At 47.2% G+C, this 26,606-nt stretch overlaps 1 pseudogene; it reads left to right on the top strand.

Moving 5' to 3' along the window:
- Positions 1–9,805: 9,805 nt before the first annotated feature.
- LOC146860064 (leukotriene B4 receptor 1-like) lies at positions 9,806–10,525 on the top strand (annotated as a pseudogene).
- Positions 10,526–26,606: the final 16,081 nt, after the last annotated feature.

The following is a 26,606-nucleotide window of genomic DNA, read 5'->3' as shown; positions in this document are numbered from 1 at the left end:
GAGGTCACAGCGCCCGCTCCACAGGTCAGCGCCCAGTGCGGCCGCACCAGTCGCACTGCCCTAAAGCCGGCCCTGAGTAGCACTGAAAGAGGAGGTATCTCGGCTCTCTGATAAATGAAGGATTAGGTTGGTCCTGATTCTCTGGGCCTGATTGGTTGGAGGTTTTATGGGAAATGTAGTTTATATGTTTAACTGTTTTGATTGGCTGCTGTGATTTTACAGTACAGAAAAGAGCAGCATAATCGGAGCTCTGTATTTACCCTATAGACTTTCATTGATGCAGAGGCAATTTCAGATGGGAGGCTGCTAATATAAATGTTTGGGGCTTAAAAAACTCAGGAGTCTCCCGTCTAAATATGGCATGTTAGAGTGTATGCTATTATTACTGTTATTCTTGCATTTATTAATATAGCAGCCAGATAAGAAAAAACAATGAATGAAAGAAAAAAACTATAGTTCCCAGAACTCCCTGTTGCTGTGACTACAAATGCAAGCACACACAGGATGTCCCACTGGTGATTGCATTGGGAAAGATTTTTATAGTGTTAATATCACAACAGATAACGTATGTGAAGCTGCCTGTATGTTTTTTTATACTGAGTAATGTAGGCCTCGATTTTTGTTTTTGACTCAGTTTAAACGCAGACGATTTATATACAGGCAACTTTGAAAACAATGTTTCCCAGGCATTAAATGATGATTCTTTCTTTAGGACTCTGTAACACAATGTTTCACTGAGGGCGATTTGTTTCAAGGCCTCGCCTATTGGCACAGCTGTGGGATTCTCATGAGAACTTTTCCTTGCATGTTATGCAGTGATATTTGTACCAACTATTATCATGTCTGGAGGGAACCAGGGATGGAAACTTAATTATGTGAATCTTTGGGATAGTGCTGAATAATATGATTTCAGAAACTGTATTGTTCTTTCTTTCACCTGATTGGTAGGAAACATGGCACCATTACACAGTTGTACTCAAGTATGGTTTTATTGTAATTTGCATTAAAAAAAGACACCCACTCTTGAGGGTGTTGGCTTCACTATGTCCTGATATATAGGACAACACTACGTCGGCCTAACCTCTTATTTATAACTATGATTAATTTTCTAATAGCTAAACTGTATTTGGTTCTGCTTACATATTTTATGCATTTCTTTCTGAACATCCTGCTATTATTAAAATGGATAGACTTGTAAGCAGTTATTTGCTTTTTTCAATGATCTGAATCCTTTTATAAACCTTCATGGTTTCATTTTAAATTCTTGTCTTGTTTTCACTGTAAAGCCTAATGTACTTTACTATCTACATTGTAACTTGCAATGAAATTTATTCTTAATTTCGGTGTCTTGTAGGCCACTTCTTGGCCTGTACTTGCTGGATCACATTGCTTCTGTTTGTGATTATATTTATGCCTGTAGCCTTCACAATCGCCCTGTATGTTTTGAAAAAACAATAAAGAAATGTGTATAAAAAGAAATTAGTTGGGCCGGTCCAGATGAGAAGCAACAATCCTTAGGGGCTTAACACTGGACCCGGTTTATCAGAAGTGCTTTTAATTAGACATTAGTAGACATTCTTCAAAATTCTTAAGTCATATTTTCTTGTAAACAAAGGAAAACAAGAAATTCAGACCAGTTATAAATCACCGTAGCTCAACCATTTTGTTTTACACAGACATACAGGTATTTGGCTCGTATAGTGGGTCTATTAGCCTCATCAATTCAAGTGGTGTTTCCGGGCCTGCTCAATTATAGAGCTCTACAAAGACAAAGAATTTGCCACTTGAGGAATCGTTTGAGTTATTCAGACAGTTCCTTTAAATCAGGTAACAAAAGAAGAAGCCAATTTGTTGTTAGACCAACTGCTGGCATGGAATAGAAGGTCAATCTTCAATTCTGCCCCAGATTTACAATTGGAATCTGATGCAAGTTTGTCAGAAAGGGGTCTAAGATTCGGACACTTTTCAACCAGCAGCGTACGACCTCAGAAGAAGCCCACAATGCACATCAACTATGTAGAGCTGCTTGCTGACTCCGTTGTTATCCAAACATTTGCAAAAAATTGGGTCTGCTGTTCCATCCCTCTCAGAAAGTGTAGTGTCATGTAAATAAAGAATGACGGAATTCTTTTGGTTCTTGGTGGATTCCGTAGAACTGTGATGTAAGCATCAGAGGGGAATGAAGTAAATAAAGGTTTAGAACATTGAGTTTTTGTTTACACACTGAAGAATAAAGACGTCTACAACCACTCTCCATGTGTGGTGTAGTCATTGGCGAGTGCCCGGGCTGGATAGGATGCTACATCTGGCGACGAGTAGGGGATAAATAACTCATAGAATAACAGTGCTCTCCAAGCGAGTTTGCTGTGGTCCAGCAAACTGCCTATGCGTGCCATGTGTGCCACAGTTGAAGCGCAGAATCAATGCTGGTACCTGTGGAGTCACAGTGCTACGCCTAAGTTTGTGAATACATGGTACTGCAGTGGGTTTCAATTCAATTCTGTGTTCAAAATCATTCAACAAACCCACTGTACCTGGAAACACTTCAGGAAAATCTTTAACCAAATCTGAACAATTATTATCTATTTCATTAATCGATAAAACTGGATCAGTGCAATTGGGATTAAGAATGATGGCCAGCTCCTTCTGATCACTCCAACCTAGCACAGACAGTCCTTTTGCCACAAATAATCTACAATTGGCTTTCCTATTCTTAAATTGAAATTTTAGATTCCTGCACCCAACACAATCAGTTCTGTCCCCAGTATAACTTTTGGCTATAGCATTAGATTGTTCGGATCAAAACCCAGTTGGTCAACAAAATGACGCTTCCAAATTTCTTCACTTACAATGGTAGAAAGTGTCGGCTACCACATTCAACTTTACTCCACCTATGTTTACTTCAGATATTGGTTTTTCAACTTTGACAAGATTAACATCCAAATGTCATAATCTATGCAGAACACATAGTTAACATTAGAGGAATCTGAATCATCCAAAACTTCAGAGTTTCCGTCGTTGTCCTCATGCACAAACTGTAGTTTCCTATTTGAACTTCCAACTTTCCTTCTACACATTTTGGCATAATGTCCAACAATGCCCCCATGATGAACATTTCTAATACTTAGCTGGAGACTTCTTGGAATACGCCAAATGTTCCACTGAACCACAAAGATAACGTTCTAGAACTTTGCTCATCATTCGAATTTCTCCAAGAATTCTTTTTTCCTCCATTGTGTTTTTCGCCTGCAAAACCTCTGAGTTGATTTTGCCCTCAACCTTCTTTTTCCTGACAAAACCAATTTTACTTACAAATTTACCATCAAGGACAGCTTTGACACACCTTCCCGTCAACTCAGCTTTTTTGACTAACACCACCACCTCTTTAAAAGGAGACTTACCGTTGACCCATAACTTATCCTGAATATTAGGATTGCTAGCATGCATAATTATTTGATCCCGGATAAGTTCCTCTAACAAAACACAAAATCTGCCTGTTAAAGCCAAAGCCCATAAAGCTGAGATGTAATCATCAACACTTTCAGCTTTCCCTTGCTTACGTTGAAAAAATGTATATCTGTCAACTGCCACACACACAGTTTGTGAAAAATGTGCATCCAAATCTTCCAATGCATGTGTAAAAACATCACCACCCTCGTGTTTTTTTTTCAATTTGATTATACGTTTTAAGACCACTTGGACCGAAATGATACAGTAACACTTTCTATTTTCTCTGGAGTGACATACTCATCCTCAAAAGTGTCCATGTAATTACAAAAATACTCCTTTCATTCCTTCCAGGGAATGAATGGTTAGCCCTTGAAAGGACATTGAGGATTTGTTAAATTCATTAAATTCAATGCACACATGGCTAATGCAAAATCATGTACAGAAATAAACTTAGCAGAGGTTAATAGACAATGAATAGAGATGACCACCACACATAGGGGCAGATTTATGTTGCACTTGCGCCACTTTTGCGCCTCCGTTGCGTCACTTTTGTGACGCAGCAGCGGCGCAAATCCTGCGCCATGGTGCGGGGTATTTACAACGTGACGCATCTGGGAGATGCGTCACGTTGTAAAGCCCTGCGCCACATGTAGGCGTTCCAGGGCAGGTGGGGGCGTTCCGGCGCAGGAACGCCTCCTAAAAGTGGCTGAGTGAAATCTACAAGATTTCACTCAGTCACTTTTAGGCCCATGCTGCGTCAAAACCCAGCGCCTGCTTGAAGCAGGCGTAAGGATTGACGCAGCATTGTACAGATAGGGCCCCCCAGAACATTGCTGGAGCTGCGTCGCGCTTGCGAAGCAACTCCAGCAATGCGCCACTTTTACGGCACAGATGCGTCACGCATCTGTGCCGTTTTTGCCCCATGGTGCGCCGCATTATAAATGCGGCGCATCCATGGTGGCGCAGCTGTGGCGCATAATAATTGGCGCATCCCTGCTGATATGCAGGGATGCGCCAGTTAACATAAATCTGCCCCTTAGTTGTTCCTGTGAAAGAGAAAAAATGCATGCACAAATAAAACATTTCTTTCAATTCGCTTTCTTGTATACTCCTTAACCCCTTTGGTGCTCATGATGGATTGGTTCTGTCATGAGCACCAGTGTTTCGGTGCTCGTGGGGATATCTCAGCCCCCTGAGCACCGAAACTCATGTGAGAGGTATCGTTGGAAAGGCGAGAATCTCCCAGGCAGGGATCTACTGAGGGAGGGGGAAGCGCCCCCTAGGGGTCTTTGCTCTTCCCATTGTAAATGGACATGTACAGTCTTTCTGCACTCCCCTGCCCCCCGGAGGCAGAAATCACCCTAGACACTGTGTATTTTTTTTATTTGTCAGTGGTGGGGCCTGCCCAAAATGGTCATGCCAATGCCCCCATCCTTCCAAAAATGCGTAAGTCTTTCTGCCCCCTCAGGAGGCAGATGACTGCAATAGCCTCTGACCTGCCCACTGGGGGAGGGGTGGGGGGAGGGCAGCAAGCCCACTAGGCACCAGGGATTTGTTTTTTTTATACGTAGGGGTGGGGGCTACCCAGAATGGGCCTGCCAATGCCCCCACTCTCCAAAAAATTGCCACAGTCTTTCTGCCTCCCAGGAGGCAGATGGGGGGCAATAGCCCCTCATCTGGCCCCCGGGGGGGGGGGTAAACAACAAAAAGAAAAAGCTACCTGTCAGAATAATTAAAAAAAGGCCCTATAGAGGGTCCGGGAATAGGTAACCACACACCATAGGCAAACCAGGACAAATTTCAGATAGACAACAATGTCTTTGAATCACACACAACTTTATTCATTTTCTAGTGTGTTCAAGATAGTTTAAATGATTCAATAAAATAACATTTCGGAATTCACAAAAATGTAACAAACAAAGTCCCACACACCTCATTCTCAAATCGCAATCATGCTAACACTCATTCCACAATGACATCAACATATTCACCACAGCATATAATATACAAATTTGGTTCACATAAATAAAAACAGGTAGAAATCATGGGACTGCCATAAGGTGATTAAGTGGCAGTTTTGTGGTTGACATTCACAAGATATGGGTAGTGACGTTTCAGCTACCCAGTGATCTAAAAAACGCCAACGCGCGTTTCGGTGTCAAGCCCCATCCGGGGCTACACCTTCATCAGGGCGAAGATATGCAAATAGTGTGGGACAAACACACCTGTGATCAAAGACAAAAAAAGGGGGGAGTCAACTTTTTCAAGACACAAGCAGGCTTAAGATCAAAGGGCATAATATGCTCCTTAAGAAGAGTTAACAACTTTTTAAATAATTATACTTTTTCTCTCTATGCATATATGCAATTTCTTAGAAAATAGGAAAGTTTGTCACTTCAGGTTTGCCACGTGGTGACGCTCAGTTAAGAGATGAACATAACAATATAAAATTTGGAAAAGTGTGCAGAAACAAGCAAGGAATAGGTGAAAGAGTTTAGAAAATTGAACAGATCATATACCTTCCCGCGTGCAAGAAAATAATGAATGAATGGTGCATAGATCCACGAACCAAACAAAGGACTCATCAGATAAAGGTGCATCCTCAGAGAATTAACAACCTAAGAAAATATTAATAAAAAAGATAAAGAAGAAGAAACATAAAAAGATTAATAGTAAGGCATAGAGAATAAAGAATAAAAAATAAATGAAGCAATAGTGCTAGATACCCAATATAGATGTTCAGAAAACAAAGAAGGAGTGGATCAAGAGGTAAGTGTGGCAACCTTACAGCCCGTTAAGACCAGATATGTTAGGAGGACGGGGGCTTCTTACAAGAGGTGCCAAAAAAATACCTAATACCCCCCGGAGGCAGAAATCACCCTAGACACAGTGGATGTTTTTTATATGTCAGTGGTGGGGCCTGCCCAAAATGGTCATGCCAATGCCCCAATCCTTCCAAAAATGCTTAAGTCTTTCTGCCCCCCTCAGGAGGCAGATGACTGCAATAGCCTCTGACCTGCCCACTGGGGGGAGGGGGGAGAGGGCAGAAAGCACACTAGGCACCAGGGATTTGTTTTTTTTATACGTATGGGTGGGGGCTACCCAGAATGGGCCTGCCAATGCCCCCACTCTCCAAAGAATTGCCACAGTCTTTCTGCCTCCCAGGAGGCAGATGGGGGGGCAATAGCCCCTCATCTGGCCCCCGGGCGGGGGGGGGGGGCAGAAGGCCCCCTAGGCACCAGGGATTTTATTCAAGGTTCAGGGGTGAGGGCTGCCCTGAATGGGCCCCTGATCAGTCCATCGGGGGTGGGGGGATGGTGCGGAAAGCCTACTAGGCACCAGGTATTCGTTTTCTTTTTTATACATTGGGGTGAGACCTGCCCAGAATGGGCATGCCAATGCTCCCACCCCCCAAAAAATGCCACATCTTTCTGCCCTCCACAGGTGGCAGATAGATGCAATAGCCCCTGATACGGGGTCCAGAAAGCCCTCCATGCACCAGGGATTATGTTTTTGTATACAAGTAGAGTTGGGGACTGCCCAGGCTGGGCATGCCAATGCTCCCACCTCAAATAAATTGCCACAGTATTTCTTGCCCCACCGGTATGCAGATTGGAGCATTAGCCCCCACCCCCCCAGGGTAGCAGAAAACCCATTAGGCACTGATCTCTTTTTCGCAATGTGCCAAACTGTGGATTTTGGGCCCTAGCGTAGCTGGCACCTAGGGAAATCTAGCAAACCTGTACATGTTTTAAGTTTGTGACTCCACAGCTAGGCACATTGCGAAAAAAGGGTCAGTGTTCACTGGAATAATTTGACGTGTCCATGTTGACTTTTTGGCCATTTCCTGTCGCAGGTACTAGGCCTACCCACACAAGTGAGGTACCATTTTTATAGGAAGACTTTGGGGAATGCTCGGTGGCTGGAAGTTTGTGGCTCCCCACCGAGTCCAGAATTTCCCATCACTGAAATATGAGGAAAATGTGTTTTTTTGACAAAGTTTGCAAGGGATTCTGAGTAACAGAACCTGCTGACAGCCACAAAAGTCACCCCATCCTGTATTCCCCTGGGTGTCTAGTTTACGAAAATGTACAGGTTTGCTAGGTTTCCCTAGATGCCGACCGAGCTAGGGTCCCAGATCCACAGCTAGGCTCATTGCAAAAAAAGGGTCTGTTTTCTGTGGAAAAATGTGATGTGTCCACATTGCGTTTTGGGATGTTTCCTGACGCATGCACTAGGCCTACCTACACAGACTTTGGGAAATGCTGAATGGGTGAAAGTTTGTGGATCCACGCAGAATCCAAAACTTTCCATCACAGAAATGTGAGGAAAATACGTTTTTTTACGAAGTTTGAGGTGTTTGTAAGGGATTCTGGGTAACAAACCTGGTGAAAGCCACACAAGTCACCCCATTTTTGATTCCCCTGGATGTCTAGTTTTAAAAAATGTATAGGTTTGCTAGGTTTCGTTTGGTGCCGACAGAGTTAGGGGCCAATATCCACAGCTAGGCACATTGTGAAAAAAGGGTCAGTTTTCACTCGAACAATGTAATGTGTCCACGTTGCGTTTTAGGCCCTTTCCTGCCGCTCTTACTTTTGCACACCCACACAAGTAAGGTACAGTTTTTCTCAGGAGACTTGGGGGAATTCTTGCAGGGAGTTTGTGGCTCCCTGCAGATCCTAGAACTTCCCATCACAGAAATGTGCGGATTGCTTTTTTGTTTACAAAGTTTGAGGATTACAAGGGACTCTGGGTAACAGAACCTAGTGAGAGCCACACAAGTCACTCTATCCTGGCTTCCCCTGGGTGTCTAGTTTTCAAAAATGTATAGGTTTGCTAGATTTCTCTAGGTGCCGGCTGAGCTAAGGTCCAAAATCCACAGCCAGGCATATTGCAAAAAAAAGAGTCAGTTTTCACTGGAAAAATGTGATGTGTCCAAGTTGCGTGTTGGGCCATTTCTTGTCGCAGGCACTAGACCTATCCAAACAAGTAAGGTACCATTTTTATTGGGAGACTTAAGTAAACATAAAATAGTCGAACAAGTGTTATTACCAATTGACTTTCTTTGCATATCTACTTTCCAAATGTAAGGCAATGTGCAAAAAAGAAGTCATTTTGAAATATGCCCCCTAATTCACATGCTAGAATGGGTACCCACAATTTTGGAGATGTTCAAATAACCACTGCTTCTAAATTGCATATACCCGGTACAGCTCAGTTATTGGCTTAGTATACCACTGGTTCTTGATGAACCTACAAGTCCTATATATTCCCGCAACCAGAAAGGTCCAGCAGACGTAACGGTATGTTGCTTTCAAACATCTGTCATACTTAGTAGAAGTTACAGGTGAAAACAATGGCACACATGTCTGTTTTTCCAACTCAATTTCAATATTTTTTTTCAATGGAAAACCTTGAATGATCTACACAAATGACCCCTTGCTGAATTTAGAATTTTGTCTACTTTTCAGAATAGTATAGTTCTCTGGGATCCATTATTGCTTTCACACCTATTCCTACCACTAACTGGAAGGAGGTTAAAAGTAGAAAAAATAGGAAAATAGGATATGTCCCAGTAAAATTCAAAAACTGTGTAAAATGTTTTAGTTTTCTGACAAAAGTCTGCCTGTTCTTGAAAGTTGGGAACATGGTGATCTTAGCACCACAAACCCTTTGTTGATACCCTTTGCAGGGAAAAAAACAGAGCTTTCTTCTGCAGCACTTTTTACCTATTTTTCCTAACCAAAAACAAAAATTAGCCATATTTTGGCCAATTCCTTCAGAGGAGTACATAAACCCTAAGTACCTTTAAAAACCTCAAGATGTTGGGAGAAAAGGACGCAAATTTGTCATGGATACTTTATGTGGACAGAAAGTTACAAGGGCCTAAGCGCAAACTACCCCTAGAAGTCAAAAAAGGCTTTGCACTTTGGGAAGGGTACTGAGTGTTTGGAGGCCTAACGGCAAAGGGGCTAAACACTATTCTATATTGAGGCAGAACAAAAAAAGCATTTTCAATGCAATTGTTTCGGCGGCCGCGCTACAGAAGCTTTTGATTTTTTCACTTTGGGTGAAAGCATTAAACACGCTTTCACGTTAATGTTGGCCGCACCCCATTGTTTAGACACTGCTCACTGCGTCTAAAAAAGGGGTGCGTCCAACATTAAAGTGCTCTTGCATTTGCGAGAGCTTGAGCTCTTGGCATTAAAAATGAGCTCTTGGCATTAAACATAACAATGCTTATGCATATATATATGTGTTGCTTTTAAAAATACATAAATAAAAGGCATTGTTACAATGCCAATAGCTTAAACGTTTGCAAATGCGAGACCTATTGTATTGAAAATGCTTGTTTGTAACTGTTCTGAGAGTGGAGCGGTACCTGACCATGTTTCATCCCTTCTCCATGCGCATCTGGAAAAGGAACTCGGTTGCTCCCAAATTCATCCTTATAATTTGGGTCGCGGCCTTCCTCTTTAGAATCCCTATCCTCCCCGTGCAGGTAACCGAGAGGCTAGGAGATGCTTAACAATGCACATCCTGCAATTACGCCTCAGGGACACAGATGGCTAGTTTACTTCTGATAGAGACCCGGGAATCTATTTTGCATCATTTGCACGTGTTATGCGTGCATTGGCAGGAGAATACGGCAAAAGACGTACAAGCTAAGCGCCGGTCGGAGACCCTGATCACCAGCGTGGTCATCGCGATTGCAGAGCGCTGGATGCCCCACCATGTCTTTAACCTGCGCTCCTTGTCTTCGGTCCTGCTTGAGACATCTGATTCTGAGAGGGCAGCCACGCTTGATGACATCACTCAAATGGGTGTCTTCCTATCGGGGGCATTAGCATTTATTAGTAGCTTTATCAATCCTTTACTGTATGCTTTTGCTGCCTGGAAATTCCGCAATCATGTGAGACTAGATAAGTGCACCAAACTATTTGTACTAATCAGCCAGAGCACTAGAGACGAGAGTGTGAGTGTGAGGTATTTGTCAAATATGAGTGAGAGCGGACCCCACCATACATTAAATAAGTGGGCCGCTATAGTTAAAGTGGACCGCGCTGTAATTTGAACGAAAACATTGGTATTAAAATACAAGCGGGCTAGTGCTGTGATGCCGTGGGTAGAATAGGGTGAGAGCATTAAAGAAAATAGTGCTCACCGACTTATACAGCAGACCATGTAACAACACCAGTAAAAGGTCCAGTCGTTATGGAAGGTTACAAATGCAGACAAGGTGGACAAGGAGGGACTAACAAGTCTAATAATGACTCGGAAGCCAGCGTTTACGAAGGAAAATGACGCAAGCCAATTAAAAATATGGAGGGAGAGTGGGCTGTGCTTCAAAGCCATACTCCACTACTGCATGCCTCGCAGCAGCGCATGCGCTGCCCAGGCTCGACCTAAAAAACTTTGTTCATATGTAATAACCTTAGTAACAAATATTCAAAGCTGTATGCATTCACTCCTTGCATTACAAATACGTTTGAAACTTTCCACTGTAAATCAACTTGTGTACTGCAAAGCAAACGAGTAACTCATGTAATATGGTCCTAAATTGTCATCTCGGACTTCAGGTGACATTTTTAAACCACTTTGCCTTGTTTATTATGTCACCCAAACCCGTCATTGGCAATATAGGACCATATTGTACAGTGACATGTTATGTATTGCTTAAACTAACAACAAAAAACACTCATGTAGGGTCTAAGGGGAATAATCTTTAACGACCAGGCAAACTCCAAACCCCCAACAACTACACAAACAACAAAAAAGGAGAGAGCCGGTCAAAATGTTCGGCTTGGACAAGGAGAGGGGTACCGACGGATAGAGCGGGGCCTCAGTACACCGAGCAGTTGCCGGGTGAGGTGAGGCGTACTCCCACATAATGCTGGGAACACTCTGACATCCCTTAAACTACTGGACAAATCAATGACTGTTTGATTTTGGTAGGGTATTGTCACGGTGATGTTCTTATCAAAGTATCTTTATAAACACATATTTCTGCAGTAGCATTTTACCATCCATGGTCCTGACGAAAGCCAGGTAACCGTAACCTTTTGGCTGAAACATGTTGACCTCTATTGCTATAAGATAGTTATTTTTTCAAACTATCAGTTTTTCACTTGCTTTTTTAATCATGGCACTTTTTTTGACACCGAATAAAGTTGGGTGGTGTTATCAGTTAGCCATTTTTAGGTCTCGCCTGAGACAGCGCTTTAGCGCTGCTCTGGCGAGACTTATAGTAAGCGAGTTTTGGAAGTGCAAACAGTGGCTTTTCAGGCCTCCAAATACAGTGCATGTGCGTCGGCCGGGCGCGCGCACCATTTGGAGGCCTGAAAGCACTTGTTTCCTTTCACTTTCGCGGCCCGCACGGCTGCTTTGATGTGATCGCGATTAGTTTCACACACGCACATCTTATCTGCCCCATCCCTTTTGCTTCTTCTGTCTCACCCTCGTAACCCTATCTGTTTTTTCTCCCGTCTCCCCCACCCCACTTCTTTATGTTTAAGCACATTCACTATTTCATACTGGTCTTTAAATTTTAAAAGACATTCCTTCATTTTGGATCAAAGGCAATTACGGTTCTTTCATAATACATTCTACCCCGGCACGGGACACGGCCTTCCCTCCACGAGCGCCCCACTGTTAATGGCTGGCAGGACTGAGTTTAATATGCATCCCGCCATTGTATTTGTTTTTGTTTACTCCTCACGTTAGCAAACCAAGCTTAGATGCCTGCAGTGAGACCAGCGGGGGAGCACTTCAAAGGGTCCGCTCCCCCGCCTGGAATGCGCTCCCCCGCCCCTTCCAAGCGCGCGCGCCACGCTCCGCCGGACTTGTCTTGTTTTACCAGGCATCCATGTTTTTTGACCACACATGGCTGGCTGCCACGGCCCCGAGAGACAGCAGATAAACACTGAACTGTTCACCGGCTAACAGGCCACTGACTCTACCGACGTCATTCGGGACTTTCTTTCACTGTGAAGCCTGCACACGTGACTGACCTCTCTCCTCACGGCTTTCAGAACTGAACGTGCCTAATTGCCACAGCCATATGGGACATTCGGTTACTGCTCTACAGGTACTTTACTACTACTGTGCCTCGTGCCTGCAGACCCCAGGGAGAGCGACATGTCTCAGAATCTGCCCTGCTATTCCTACTAATAGTTCCCATGCCCTGCCAGTCACTGGCGACTTGGACACGTCACTGCGTCTGATCGAGGTTCATCGGCCTCTTGAGAAGTCTCCAGATTTCCGCAGCAACCAGCCCACCACTCGGAGGTAGAAATCCCTATTCACATCAGCCACGCACGCTGCCCTCTACCACCCTCGGGCTGAGGCGGACATAACAAAACAAGTGCGTCAGGAACAGGCAGACACAGCAGACCTGAACTGACTAGATAAACTCGACAGGGTTGAAAAGGCACCGTGCCCCAGCTCGTGGACAATACTTTCACTTTTGCAAAAGGCCAGTTCACCTCTGCTCACTACCCCGACCTCAGCTGCGCTCACACATTTGCTCCTCGTCTCTTTTTTTTTTTTATGGATATGTTGCCACAACTCTTTGTGCACGGATTAGTTCAGTGATGAACCACACCTGATTGGAAGTGGGGCCACTTCTGCTGAGGCCCACTGTTCAATCTGCATACGTTAATGGGCGAGCTCCCCTTCCCCCCCCCCCCCCAATAGAAACCCATCTGCCTGGGAAAGGCCGCCCAGCCCCCCACTGGGCCATAGGCAGTATCTGAGACAGCACAAATCGGCCACCACTCTCGCCAAAAGGCAACTTAGGGCTGCATCTCCGATACACGCCCATTGCCCGAGTGCCCGCCTTAACAATCGCTCCTGTTTTGCAAGTGAGCTGTGGGCCAATTTTTTTTATTTTTTTTACAACTGGTGGTGCTTTTTGACCAAAATGGCAATAAAGAAATGTAAACAAAGTATGTGCTTTACAAGGCATGGGAGAAGGCATCGTGCAGGCAATGTTTGTTGTAAGATTCGGGGAATCCACAGTAAAACCCAGCCCAATCGCCCACAAACAGTCAGACAAGCATTTGCAATGCAATAGGTTTCGCATTTATACGAGTTTGAGCTATTGGCATTGTAAATGACAATGCTTTTTATTTAAGTTTTTTTTTTTTAAAACATAAATAAAAGGCACTGTCATTTACAATGCCAATAGCTCAAACTCGTATAAATGCGAGACCTATTGCATTGCAAATGCTTGTTAATACACTTCTCTTCTGTTTTGCACTGCATCTCACATCTTTCTCAGTACCACTATGTTTTGAGACTTTTTCTCTGGAAGACTGCAAACTCATTGCATATACACAGTGATGGTTCCCCTGAAAAAGGGTGCACTGCAATGAGTTGATCCACCTTACTCCCAGATGATTATGTTCTGCCAAAACGGTGGGCTGATGGGATTTGTCTCAACTTAGTGGGCTGAATCTGTCTTCTTCTCTTTGGCTCCCAATTTCTTTACATTTTGACCGGCTCTCTCCTTTTTTGTTGTTTATGTATCGCTTAAATCCATAATAATTTAAATATAAGAAAAAGTCATACAGATTGAAAACTGAACACATTAATGTTTCCAACAAACAAAACTATATGGACAAAATCAGTTATAAAATCAGGGCATTAAGTTGGCCGGGTCTCACTGGTACTGAGCACCGGTAATTTTTAGGTCTCGCCTGATCCAGCGCATGCGCTGGCCTGGCCGAGACATTTTGTGTACAGGTTTTCAAAGTGCTGCCTGTGGCCTAAAGCTTGCGTGCACGTGAGCGTGCATGCACGCAGCCACCATGTGTCTTTCCTCCGCCACGCTTGATCGCGACCGCGATCACTTTCTCTTTCACAGGCCGCGCGGCCGTGTCATTTTCACGGCCGCGAGGCCAATGCTTGTTAATATTGTCTGCCGCTTATGTTCTTTCCATGGCATTTTCCGTTTTTTTATTTTTTCACAACTATTTGTGCTTATCTACTTAGCCATGTGGCAGATACCCATTAGATTATATAAACACAGTTTCTGGCTTCTCGCAGCACTGTTGTTTATAGACAACGTAGGTCCTGTTCGATACTGACCTGCGATGCCGTTTCCTGGAAATTCTAAACCTTTCCATCATGGCGGCTAAATTCTAGGCGCGATTTAGCTCTACAACCAGCTCTCCTGCCAAGTTCAAGAAATAAAAATTGCTGCTTGAAACTGTCCTCTTTTGTCGAGTCTTATTAGAATTCGAGCAGTGGCCACACGGCGTGGCATTCGGAGAGAGTTTCAGATGACGAAATGTCTAAACCCTTTCAAGACTCAGGTGCTCATTCCCACATCATCAGAGTTTTCAATTGAGGCAGACGCGGCGATGATTCCTCTCGATATGCGCCTTGCATAAGGCTCAGCTGCGCTCAGACACCTATGTGCGACCTTCAAATTAACAGGAGGCCCTTTTCAAACTGCATTTTGATATGTTTTGCTTCCTGTGTTTCCACTGAAATATTTATCTCGGTTGATATTCTCTGCTTGAATTCCCGAATGATCTGCACTGTGTACAGTTCCGGAATGTGGATTTCTAGACAGCCAGCATGCCGCAAATGGGACACCAGCATATGTTCTTTCAACGTCAGCGATGGAATTGGAACAAAATAACCCTGGGAACCCTTACCACACACACAACCACACACACAACCACACACACAACCACACACACAACACACACACATAACCACAACCACACACACAGCCACACACACAACCACACATACATAACCACACACACAACCACACATACACAACCACACATACACAACCACACACACAACCACCCACACAACCACACACAACCACACAGCCACACACACACACAGAACCACACACACAAGCACAACCACACACACACACAACCACACACACACAACCACACACACACAACCACACACACAACACACACCCAACACACACACACACAACCACACACACAACCACACACACACACAACCACACACAACCACAACCACACACAACAACCACACCCAACCACACAACCACACACACAACCACACACACAACCACAACTACACACACAACCACACCCAACTACACAACCACACACCCACACACACACCCACACACACACACCCACAACCACACACACAACAACACACACAACCACAACCAAACACACAACCACACTCAACCACACACACAACCACACAAACCCACACACACACACACACACACACACACACACACACACACAAACCACAGACACACAATCACACACACACAACCACAACCACACACACACACACAACAACACACAACCACACACACACAACCACACACACACACACACACACAACCCCACACACACAAACACACACAATCACACACACACAACCACACACAACCACACACACACCCTCAACCACACACACAACCACAACCACACACAACCACACACACAACCACACCCACACACAACCACACACACACAACCACACACACACACAACCACACACACAACCACAACCATACCCAACCACACAACTACAACCACACACAACCACACACAACCACACACACACACAGACACACCCCACCTCCGGCCACTCACTGCCTATCAGCCTCCTCTCAGCCAGGTATCGCGATCGTGATCAGTTTCACTTTCACGCGATCGCGATCAATTTCACTTTCACGGCTGCGTTCACCGTGAAAGTGTTCGCGTTTCTAGTTTTATTCAACATTCACTCTTGTTTCCTAGTGCTTGGCAATCCAGTCTCTAAAATATTTAAGAAGCCTGCACGTCTCCTGTCAACCATACCACTCCATGCATTTTCTCCGATCCACATAGATATCAGTGGTACAGACAAAGGTAACCAGGTTTCTTATCCTTCCTTCAAGCAATCACCAGAATACTAAACTGCATTCGTGCCCCACTTAGTTTTAAACAGCAAACAGTTATTCTAATCGGTTTGTTTCACAGAGGTTGTGTCTTAGGTGAAGGGCAGTGGCACTGACATGGCAGTTTTATGATAAATTGACTCTTTTAAAAATTCGGTTTCCACCAGATTCCGATTCCTCCACAATACCCTGTTTTTTTGGCTTTCAGCTGTAACAAGGAGACCAATATTGCCCTCATTTTTATTATTCGGTATCCTCGGTTAAATCCTGGGGTTCTTTTTCAACTTGTTGCTAGTTCATTGCTAATCTTCCCATTACTAATTCAAATTGTGTTAGCTTTGGCTTATTTGCAATGCAAACTTTATCTCAATAAGTTGCTGTAACAAGCTGCAAGTCCGCAACGGAGCCCATTCATTTGTTAATTATTTTCCACATAAGGTTGCAAGACCATAAAGTGGAGTTTTCAGGATTTTGAATAGTTTCTTGTTTGAAGATGTTACTCTCTCCTGCGCACCCCACTCCTGTACTACGGTAACGAGTGACTTGGCACCCGCCTTTCAGAGGTTCTTGCACCCACCCAAGTCTGTCCTGGCACTGGTGCGTCCAAGCCTGGCACACACCGGGTGATGATCTCCGCACTTCCTTCTAGACCCCAGCTCACTACTGTTTGCAGTCTGTTACTCACCCCTCACCTCCCTGGCACTCACCCTTCACCCCTCAGGCCTGGCAGTCACTCCTAGCACCTGGCACTCACCCTTCTCCCTCTCTGGCACTCAGCATTGACTCTCCATGACACTCAACTGTCACCTCCCTGACACTCACCCTCGACCCTGCTAGTACTCTTACTTCCCCTCCCTGGCACATATCCTTCACCTCCCTGACACCCACCCATGTCCCTCCTGGCATTCACTACTCGCCCTCTTGGCACTCACCCTTCACCTCCATGGCACTAGCCCTTCATCCCCCTGGCCTGGCAGCTACCCTTCACCCCTTGCACTCACCCTTCCCCTCCCTGGCACTCGCCTTTGACCCTCCTGACTCTTACATCTAACCTCCATGGCACTCAACCTTCATCTCCCTGGCACTCACCCTTCATCCCCCTGATCTGGCACTCAACCTTCACCTCCGTGGCACTAGCCCTTCACCCCCCTGGCCTGGCAGCTATCCCTCAGGGGCACTTATACTGCCCCTTCTCAGCACTCACCCTTCCCCTCCCTGGCACTCATCCTTGACCCTCCTGACTCTTACGTCTCATCTCCCTGGCACTCACTCCTCACCTCTCTGGCACTCACCCTTCACCCCCATGGCCTGACAGTCACCCTTGTCCCTCCTGGCATTCACTCCTCACCTCCCTGCCACTCACCCTTGACCCTTCTGGCACCAGCCCGGTTTCCCCCAAGAACAAAAAATAACAAGCATTGGCATAGCCAATAGGTCTCGCCTTTGGGACCTAATAAGTGTTTAGCCACGCAACAGTTGATGTTGTGGCACCAAGGATATTATGTTGCATAACTAAATACTTAGAAGGTCCCAAAAGCGAGACCTATTGGCTATGCCAATGCTTGTTTTTAAGGGGGCCTCGATCGGGCTCTGTTTTGTGCCATGGCACAGGTAGTCCGTTTTTTTTTGCTTATTTACCTTATGCAACTAACAACCATTGGCAAAGCCAATAGTCCTGACTTTTTTCTAGGTATGTTACTTGTATCATATATCCGGATCAATGACAAAACAGCAACATACAAGTCGAGTGGCACACTATGCTAAGCACAGATTTTTAGCTTACGTGTTTTTAAGCCACGCCCTTAATTACATTGGCCACGCCCCTTTGAGAGACCCTCCAGTTTTCTCATCCCACTTATAGCCCTGTATAACAAGCATTTGCAATGCAATAGGTCTCGCATTTACGCGGGTTTGAGCTATTGGCATTGTAAATGGCAATGCCTTTTTTTATGTTTTGGTTTTTAAAATTAAATAAAAGGCATTGTCATTTAAAATGTTAATATCTGTCTCTGGCCTCCCATGCGAGCCCGAGTTGTGTGCTGCAATAGAACAGAGCAGGAACCCAGTAACTTAACACCTGTTTATGCAAAAACGTCTGCCTGTGAGTTGTCCTCAGGGCACTGGCTCACCTGTGGATGGAGCGGAGCCAGCTGCTGTGACTGCGCATAGGTAAGACATCAGCCAGAACTTTTCTCCCACACTTTTTTTTTTTTTTTTTTTTTTTTGAAGCCGTTTATTACAAAATCCAAAAAATATACAAAGATGGGCCTACAACCTTCAGGCCGGACGCTAGCAAACAAAAGGAGCATATGATACACATAATAGCGCGCATACTGCGGCAAAGGGAGATGTACAGGAGTTAGCAGCGTTGATAGCCACACCCTCCGGACCCCACATAACGGCTTCTTTTAAATATAAGTAACAACAGAAAACAAACCCACAAGGCAACCCACAATCGGAAACAGCAGCATGTGCTCCCCTAGAAAGGGGACCCTACCAATCCATAGGAGTATCAAGGGGGGAAAAAGGTCAGGACAGGGACTGGGTGGACTCAGTGCCCGGTACCGGAGAGATAAACCGGCTAAGGGGACGGGGCAGGAGACGGATCGGGCAATAACGGCGGGGTACAGATTCCCCCGCGGTAGGCGTTCCAGGGGCCCCATACTTTCACCCATGTCCCAGGCTTACCTCTCGCTACATACACCACCTTTTCCCTAAACATGCACCAGTCCATATTATCCTTCCAGGCCGAAACAGTCGGGGACCTCTGGGAACCCCACAGTTGAGCAATGTCGCGTTTGGCCACCATATATCCCAGAGTCACCCACCACGTCTGTGGCGCCGAGTAGTCGGTCGGTTCCCATACATTCAAAAGGCATCTCCTCGCTTCGGGCAGCAGCGACACACGCGTAACCACCCGCAGGTCCTCATGCACACCACGCCAGAATCGCTCCACCTCTGGGCATTCCCACAAAATATGAAGAAAGGTCCCCAAAGAACCACACCCGCGCTTACACAACCCGTCCACAGCATAGCCCATACGCAATAGCCTTGGCCCCGTGATGTAGACCCTGTGGAGTATCTTAAGCTGGACGAAGCGAGGGCGGGCCGGTATGTCCACCTCTTTCGGGGAGGCCACCGCAGAGACCCAGTCCTCGTCGTCCAGCTCCAATCCATCGGAAACCCATGCCTCACGAAGGTTAGTCAGCAATCCCGCGCGGTCATTGATAAGTTTTTTATAGATTAGTGAGATCGTGCTTTCCGGTACATGTCCATCCAGCACTCTATCCTCCAGAGGGGAATACTCCGGGATGGAGGCGACGTCCGGGAAGACGGAGCATAGTGCATGACGGATCTGCAGATACCGAAAGTACTCCCTGTCCTGCAACTGGAATTCCGTCTGCAGCATCTCGAACGTTTTGAATCCCCCCTCGTCCAGAGATCCCCCACCCTGCTGATGCCTATCATGTCCCACTTCTCGAAGCCCTTCGAGGTCCACAGGGAGCCCAACTGCTCAGATGCGTATAGTGGCGACGCCCGGGTCAAACGATCCTTCCACCCCATCGCTACATTAGCCGCGTGCCACACTCGTACCATGACAGGCCCGTCAGATGTGCGTCGAGCGAGCTGGAGTAGAGCGCACGATTATAATCACCACCCGGCAGTAACATCTTATCCATTTCAAAGGCCGGATTTAGGGCGGGCCCGTATAGGCCGTGATTAATCGCAGCCAGCTGGGAGGCCCAATAATACCGTTTGATATCCGGGAGGGCAATCCCCCCGTCATACCACGGGAGCGTCAGCTTCGCCAGGGCGATACGCGGTCTCCCATCCCAGAACAGGCGGCGTTGCAAACTCTCCACCTCGCGGAAGTAGCGCGCCGGAACGAGGTCCATTGTATTCTGCAGAGCGTACAGGAAACGCGCCAGCGACATCATCTTAAACAATGCCGCACGGCAGAGCGGCGAGAGCGGCAAGCGCCTCCAACGCGCGACATCCTCCTTCAGGCGCTGGCGGGGGGGAAGCAAGTTCTGACCATACCGGGCCTCCGCGTCCAGGGTAATGAAGACACCCAGGTACCTAAATCCCTGCGGGGCGATCTGGATAGGACAGCCCCGCGGGAGGATAGGAGCCTCCCCAGAGAGAACATACACGCACGATTTAGCCCAGTTGATGACGAGGCCGGAGTTACGACCAAATGAATGCAAAACATCAACCAGTACTATCAGTGATTTACGTGGGGAAGCCAGGTACAGGAGAATGTCATCAACGTATAGCGATACATATAGAGGGCTCCAAGGCGAGCGCAAAAAGGAGCGGCGATAACGGGCAGCCCTGCCGTGTGCCTCTGCCCAGCTCGAACGGAGCCGACACTCTACCGTTCACAACCACCTGCGCCAGTGGGCCAGAGTACAACAATTTAACCCAACTGATAAACCCTGGGCCAAACCCAAATTTCGCGAGCGTCGCCCAAATATATGGCCATTCAAGTGTGTCAAACGCCATAGTGGCGTCCAAGGACGCCAAGATGGCCGGCTCCCGTATGAACGGGACATGTGCGAGCACCCCATGCAAACGCCGCAGGTTAAGCGCTGTGTTGCGATGGGGGATAAAGCCGGACTGATCCTGGTGAACCAAGTCACACACTACGCCGACCAGCCGATTGGCCAACACCTTGGCGAGAATTTTGGGCTCCGCATTCAATAACGAAATGGGCCGATAGGATGTGACCCGGTCCCGTGGCCTCCCCTCCTTGTGGATAACCACGATGGTAGCCAGACGCTGGTCTAGCGGGAGGGAACCCACCGAGTGGGCCGCAAGGAACATAGCATGGAGATGCGGCGCCAGCGTATCCGGTCGCAGTTTATACAACTCGATGGGAAGACCATTAGGACCCATGGCCTTGCCGGAAGCGACCGAACGTATGGCGAGGGCAATTTCTTCGGAAGTTGGAGCGGCGTCCAACGACACTCTGTCCTCCTCCGAAAGGGAAGGCAGGGCGATATCTCTGAGCAGGGCACGGGAATCCTCTTCAGAGCGGGAAGACACCGGGGAATACACCCCACGGAAATAGTCCGCGAAGCAGGAGACAATTTCTTCCGGTTCAGTGACACACACACCATTCTGTTTCTCAATCAACGGGACAACTCGACTCGCTCTCTCCTTTTTGTCCAGCCACGCAATCAATTTACCAGCCTTATCACCCACATCATACAGTCTCCCCTGTTGCTCTCTACTGAGGCCCCTGGCCGCCTCCATGACGAGGGCCTTATAGGCCGCTTGCTTGAGTTGGAGAACATGTAATTTGTCATCCGTCACCCCACATTCTAGATCACCCTCCAACTCGGTTATCTCAGCTTCAACACGGGTCACCTCCTCCTGCTCGCGCCTCCGGGAGTGGGAAATAAGGGACAGGGCCTCTCCCCGGAGTACTGTCTTGAACGCCTCCCACAGTGAGACCGCCGATGACACAGACCCCACATTCTCGTCAAAATAGCGCTTAAGGGATTTAATCAGCTCTGCGCGAATGGTGGGGTCACGCAGGTACCAGGGATTGATCGGGACCACCCTACCCTCTCCCCTCGGAAGAATATCAAAGTGCAACAAGAGCGGGGAGTGGTCCGAGACACCCCGTGCCAAATGGCGCACCTCTCCCACCCTCCCCACATAAGCCGCCGGCACCAGGACATAATCTAGCCGAGAGAGACTACCATGAGCCCCTGAATGGAAGGTGTACTGTAACTGCGTGGGATGTTTCAAACGCCAACAATCCACCAGCCCCAAGGTATCCAAGAGGCCAGACAACCACGCTTGGGCCCGGGGGAGATCCCTAGGGGGGTGACGATCCACAGTTCCGGAAACTACAGCATTAAAATCCCCCCCACCACTAGAATCCCCTCCGGAAGGCCAAGGAGGAGGCGCCCCAGATCCGCAAAGGTGGTCGTCTGCAGCCCCGGCGGGACATATACCGACACAAAAACGACCACTCTGCCCTCCATTCTACCCACCAAAACCGTGTAACGTCCCCTGTCGTCATGGAGCACCTCATCAATCTCCAACGGGAGCGAGTTCTTAACCATAATGCCCACACCCCTTGAACCAGACGTGAAGCCCGAATGGGCCACAAGGCGGTAGCCCCGTCGATTCATAAAACGAAAGGAGTTGCCAATGAGGTGCGTCTCCTGCAGAAAAACTATCTCGGGCGAAATTCGCTTCAAGAACTGCAGGACCACACCTCGTTTTATCCTGTCCCCCAGTCCATTAACATTCCAGGACAACAAACTCAGTCCCCTACCCCCATCATAAACAGAATCCATCACTCGTCCCCCAGAGAGCACTTTTGAGATAACACAATGGTACGTTTGCCTTGTGGTGTAAACGAAAAACACCCCACCCCAACCCACCCACCCCAACAAAACTCCCCCCTCCCTGCACCCCTGCATGAGCCCGGACAGCCCCCCCAACTTGCAGTGTGCCTGTCGCCCCTATATAATGAAACTAGCTAGACCCCCTAGAGGAGGAAAGAGTACCCCTTCTAGACCCCACACAACCTCCATGGGAGGGGAAAGAACAAAGACAGATGCTTGGTCGAAAGTGGCATCGTAGTCGTCCAGAGTGAGGCCCAATATTGACCCCTCAGTCCCGATCCAGTGGGCCGTCCCCTCCCGCTGCCCCCCCCCCGCCACCTCGATCACGATCCCCAGACAGAGTGTCCAGCCAGTCCCCGGCCACTTTGGGACGATCAAAAAAGTGCGTGCGACCATCCACCTCCACGCGCAGCTTGGCCGGGAAGAGCATGGCGTATTTTAAGTTCATGTCCCGAAGTCGGCGTTTGACGCCCAGGAAGCTCAGTCTCTGCTTCTGGACCGCTTGGGTGAAATCAGGGTAAAAGTTCACCTCCATATTCTCCAGCTTAACCGGCCCTTGCAGTCTGGAGGCTTGCAGGATCGCGTCCCTGTCCCGAAAGTTAAAAATCCGGGCAATGAGAGGTCGCGGAGGGGCTCCGACCTTCGGCCTTCCCCCGGGAACTCTGTGAGCCCTCTCCACGGCAAAAAATTTACTCAGTCCCCGAGGCTGGAGATGGGTAGCAATCATGTCCTCCACAAATAGATCCGCCGCCGCTTCCTCCCGTCCCTCGGGTACTCCGATGATGCGGATGTTATTCCTCCGGGCCCGACTCTCGGAATCCTCAAGGCGCCGATCCATAAGTGCACTCGCCTGACTAAGCCGGCGCACCTCCGATTGTAGTGCCGCCACCTCAGTCGTGAGGCCCGATGCGGTTTGGGCCAAAGAATCAACCCGGTCGTTGGTCTTGGAGAGATCAGCCCTCACCAGGCCAACATCCACGAGGACCGCGTCGATCTTATGTGCCAGGGTGTCGAACCGCTGGCCCACCGAGGCCTTCATCTCGGCAATGGCGCCAATGACGTCTTGCAGAGTCAGATCCGTGGGCAAGTCCGGGGCATCAGAGGGGCCCTCAGGGGACTTGTGCGGTCCGCCAGGAGATCCCTTCTGGAGGGTATAGCGGTCCATGATGTTGGCCTGATGGACGGCGCCACGCCGGGTCGACTTGGTCTTTGACCGATCTCCATCTTGTTTTGTGGCCATCGCCACAGGTCTCACAATCGCACCAGCAACGCCGTAGAGGGCAGGCAATCAGGGCCACGAGCTCCGGGGGGGCCACCCCAGATCGGCGGGGTGGGTTACAGCCGGCAGGCAGGCAGGGTCTCCCAGCGAGGCCACACCAACACAAAGAGCTCCGCGATCTCACTTGCAGAGACGGCAAGGGGGTGCGAAAGCGAAAGCGAAAGTGCAGGGTACGCGACTCGCCAGGCCCGGCCCGCCGTTGTTGTTCACTTTGCCACTGGGTCACCCCCCAGCGCAAATCCGGGGTCCGGCGAGAAGAAGGCCGCAAACTTCAATCGGTGCTCACTCCGGCACCCGAGGTCCGATTTGAGAACGGAAAACGGGTACCACCTCAGCTCAGGCTCACCAACACAGTCCCCTCAGCCGAGGCAGGATGAATTCAGGATAAACGTGGGAGGTTGCGGAGGTCCTCGGGAGCCTCGCACCTACGCGGCCATCTTGGTTGCGCGCTAGGCTCCTCCTCTCTCCCACACTTTTTAATGTCTGATGTAGACTTCCAAGTAGTGTTGACATGTCACTTCAAGCCCCCTCCTTTTAATTAACATAGCAGTGATTTCTGGGAGCTGTAGTCTTTCTTTGCTTTAATTGGTCCAACTGGACTAATGCACCAGATGAATGGTTTGTAAAATAGAAGCAAGGGACTGGATAGCAGTGTCCTGCCAACACTGAGCCATTAGCACGTCTGTTTCTAGAGTGCCACTAATTACAGAAGCTTCAGGTAGACAGAATCAGGGTTTTACCTTACCCGTGAGCATGTTTTTATTTCGCTGCACATATGTCAGCCCTCTTCCCAGTGTTCGGTTTCTGCTGATTAGTGACCACCCACCACCCCAAACTGGGACTGAATTCTGGCATTGTTGCCCCCTTTCTGAATGCTCTGCCACTTTTTGTCATGATTCATGGCTGCATCTTCATAAGTTTCGTATCCTGAAGAGATGTCAACAGAAGTCATCCAATCAGAGGGCGTACAAGATAACGCTGTTTTTTCATGCTCTCCAGTTCGTCATTTTCTTTTGCAAGTGGTTTGTATTTTCAGCAGAGCTTTTCTCAAAAGATATGGTGGCTTCCAAGACCTCAGATTAAATTTGTATATATTGTCTTTATCAGATGCGTCTGAAAGAAACATTGTCCTTTTGTACAGTTTTCCTTGTGTTTGTTGGTTGGGAGATAGTTCTCCGCAACGAACGGAGAACCTGCTGAACTAACGCTGCGTGCATTTTTCACATTGACATTAAATCTCGCCCTGCTCTGTTTTTTAGTCCTGAGGCTTGCTAAATACACACAACACTGTAGGAGGTGCACTAACACACGGTAAGCAGGCAAGCCTGTGCCCATTGACCAGCATGAAGTGGGAGTACCCCGCAATATGTGAAGTATACACTGCCACCACCTACACAATAAAACAGACTCTTAACTGTAGACGTTGTAGAACCCAAGATAATGAGCTGCATGGCCAAACACTTAAAAGGTCCCAACGGCGAGACCTATTGGCTATGCCAATGCTCGTTATATGTGAAGTGAAAAAATGTTTAGCACTGAAACTAACTCCAACGGGCTTTGCGTACTGAATGATTTCAGGAGAGCATGGGAGAACGAGCAGCCTGTGAGCACTATTGTTTTTTTCACGCGTGAATGTGACTATTTGAATGAAGTTTAGAAACTGGTGCAAAATTAAAGGTTCATTGGACCACAAACAATGGAAAACATCAAACTTGGTAGATTACTTAAGAAATAATTAATATATGAATACTATATATAAATTAAAAATTATGGAGCAGAGATTGGAACACGAGCATGGAAACATAAATAAACATCTGTACTAAGAAACCCACTGCTGTGTTTGTGCTTGGAGGGGGAACTCTTAACATGAAGTGTCACACTTCAAATCCCTCCTCCATGTGTCATACACCTGAGCAGCATAGACTGTAGTCTTTTAAAATTGTCATTACTTAATTGATGTGCGCCACCAATGCTAAAGCCGGCCCTGGACATGTGCAACGCTTTCAGCCAGTCTGGGCTTTTTACCCAGCAGCAGAATGTATTCTGGGATGTGTAGTTTAATTTGTCATCTACATAGGTGCTCAAAAAACCGTGTACACAAAGTGCTGTTGTCTAAAAGGATGAAGGTGTCACAAATGACAGACCTCCAGTTGGCAGCTATGGAAGAGACTACAAAGATGAACGAGTTGTGCCGAGGTATCTAGATCATTCAACGGTGGACTCTGTTCGCCCTACTCGTAGGCGTAACTACACGTTCCTGGCGTCCAAGTCATCCAGTTCGCAGTTGAGTGAAGCTGCGTTAAAAGAGCTCCCCTCGGTGTACAAATGCACGGAGAACATAGAAAGCATCTGCCCCCTCTCTTCCAACACCAACTGCATGCTGCGAGTGCTCAGTTTTATGCAATTTATAAATAATAGCCTCCTCCAATAGCAGCGAGTCGATTTAGATTCCGTCAGAAATAAAAAAATGTTTTAAGTATTATATAAAAATATAGGCGCAAAATCAAACATCATAGATTGCTGTTAAGAAGCATCCGTGCTCAACACTGCCTTCCACACACAATAATATTACGAATGGCTGTTCTTCTTTAAGTCACTTGTAGCA

This window comes from Triturus cristatus, chromosome 3_1 (genome assembly GCF_964204655.1).
Source record: "Triturus cristatus chromosome 3_1, aTriCri1.1, whole genome shotgun sequence".
Lineage (NCBI taxonomy): Eukaryota > Metazoa > Chordata > Amphibia > Caudata > Salamandridae > Triturus > Triturus cristatus.
This window is presented reverse-complemented; position numbering and strand designations above follow the sequence as displayed.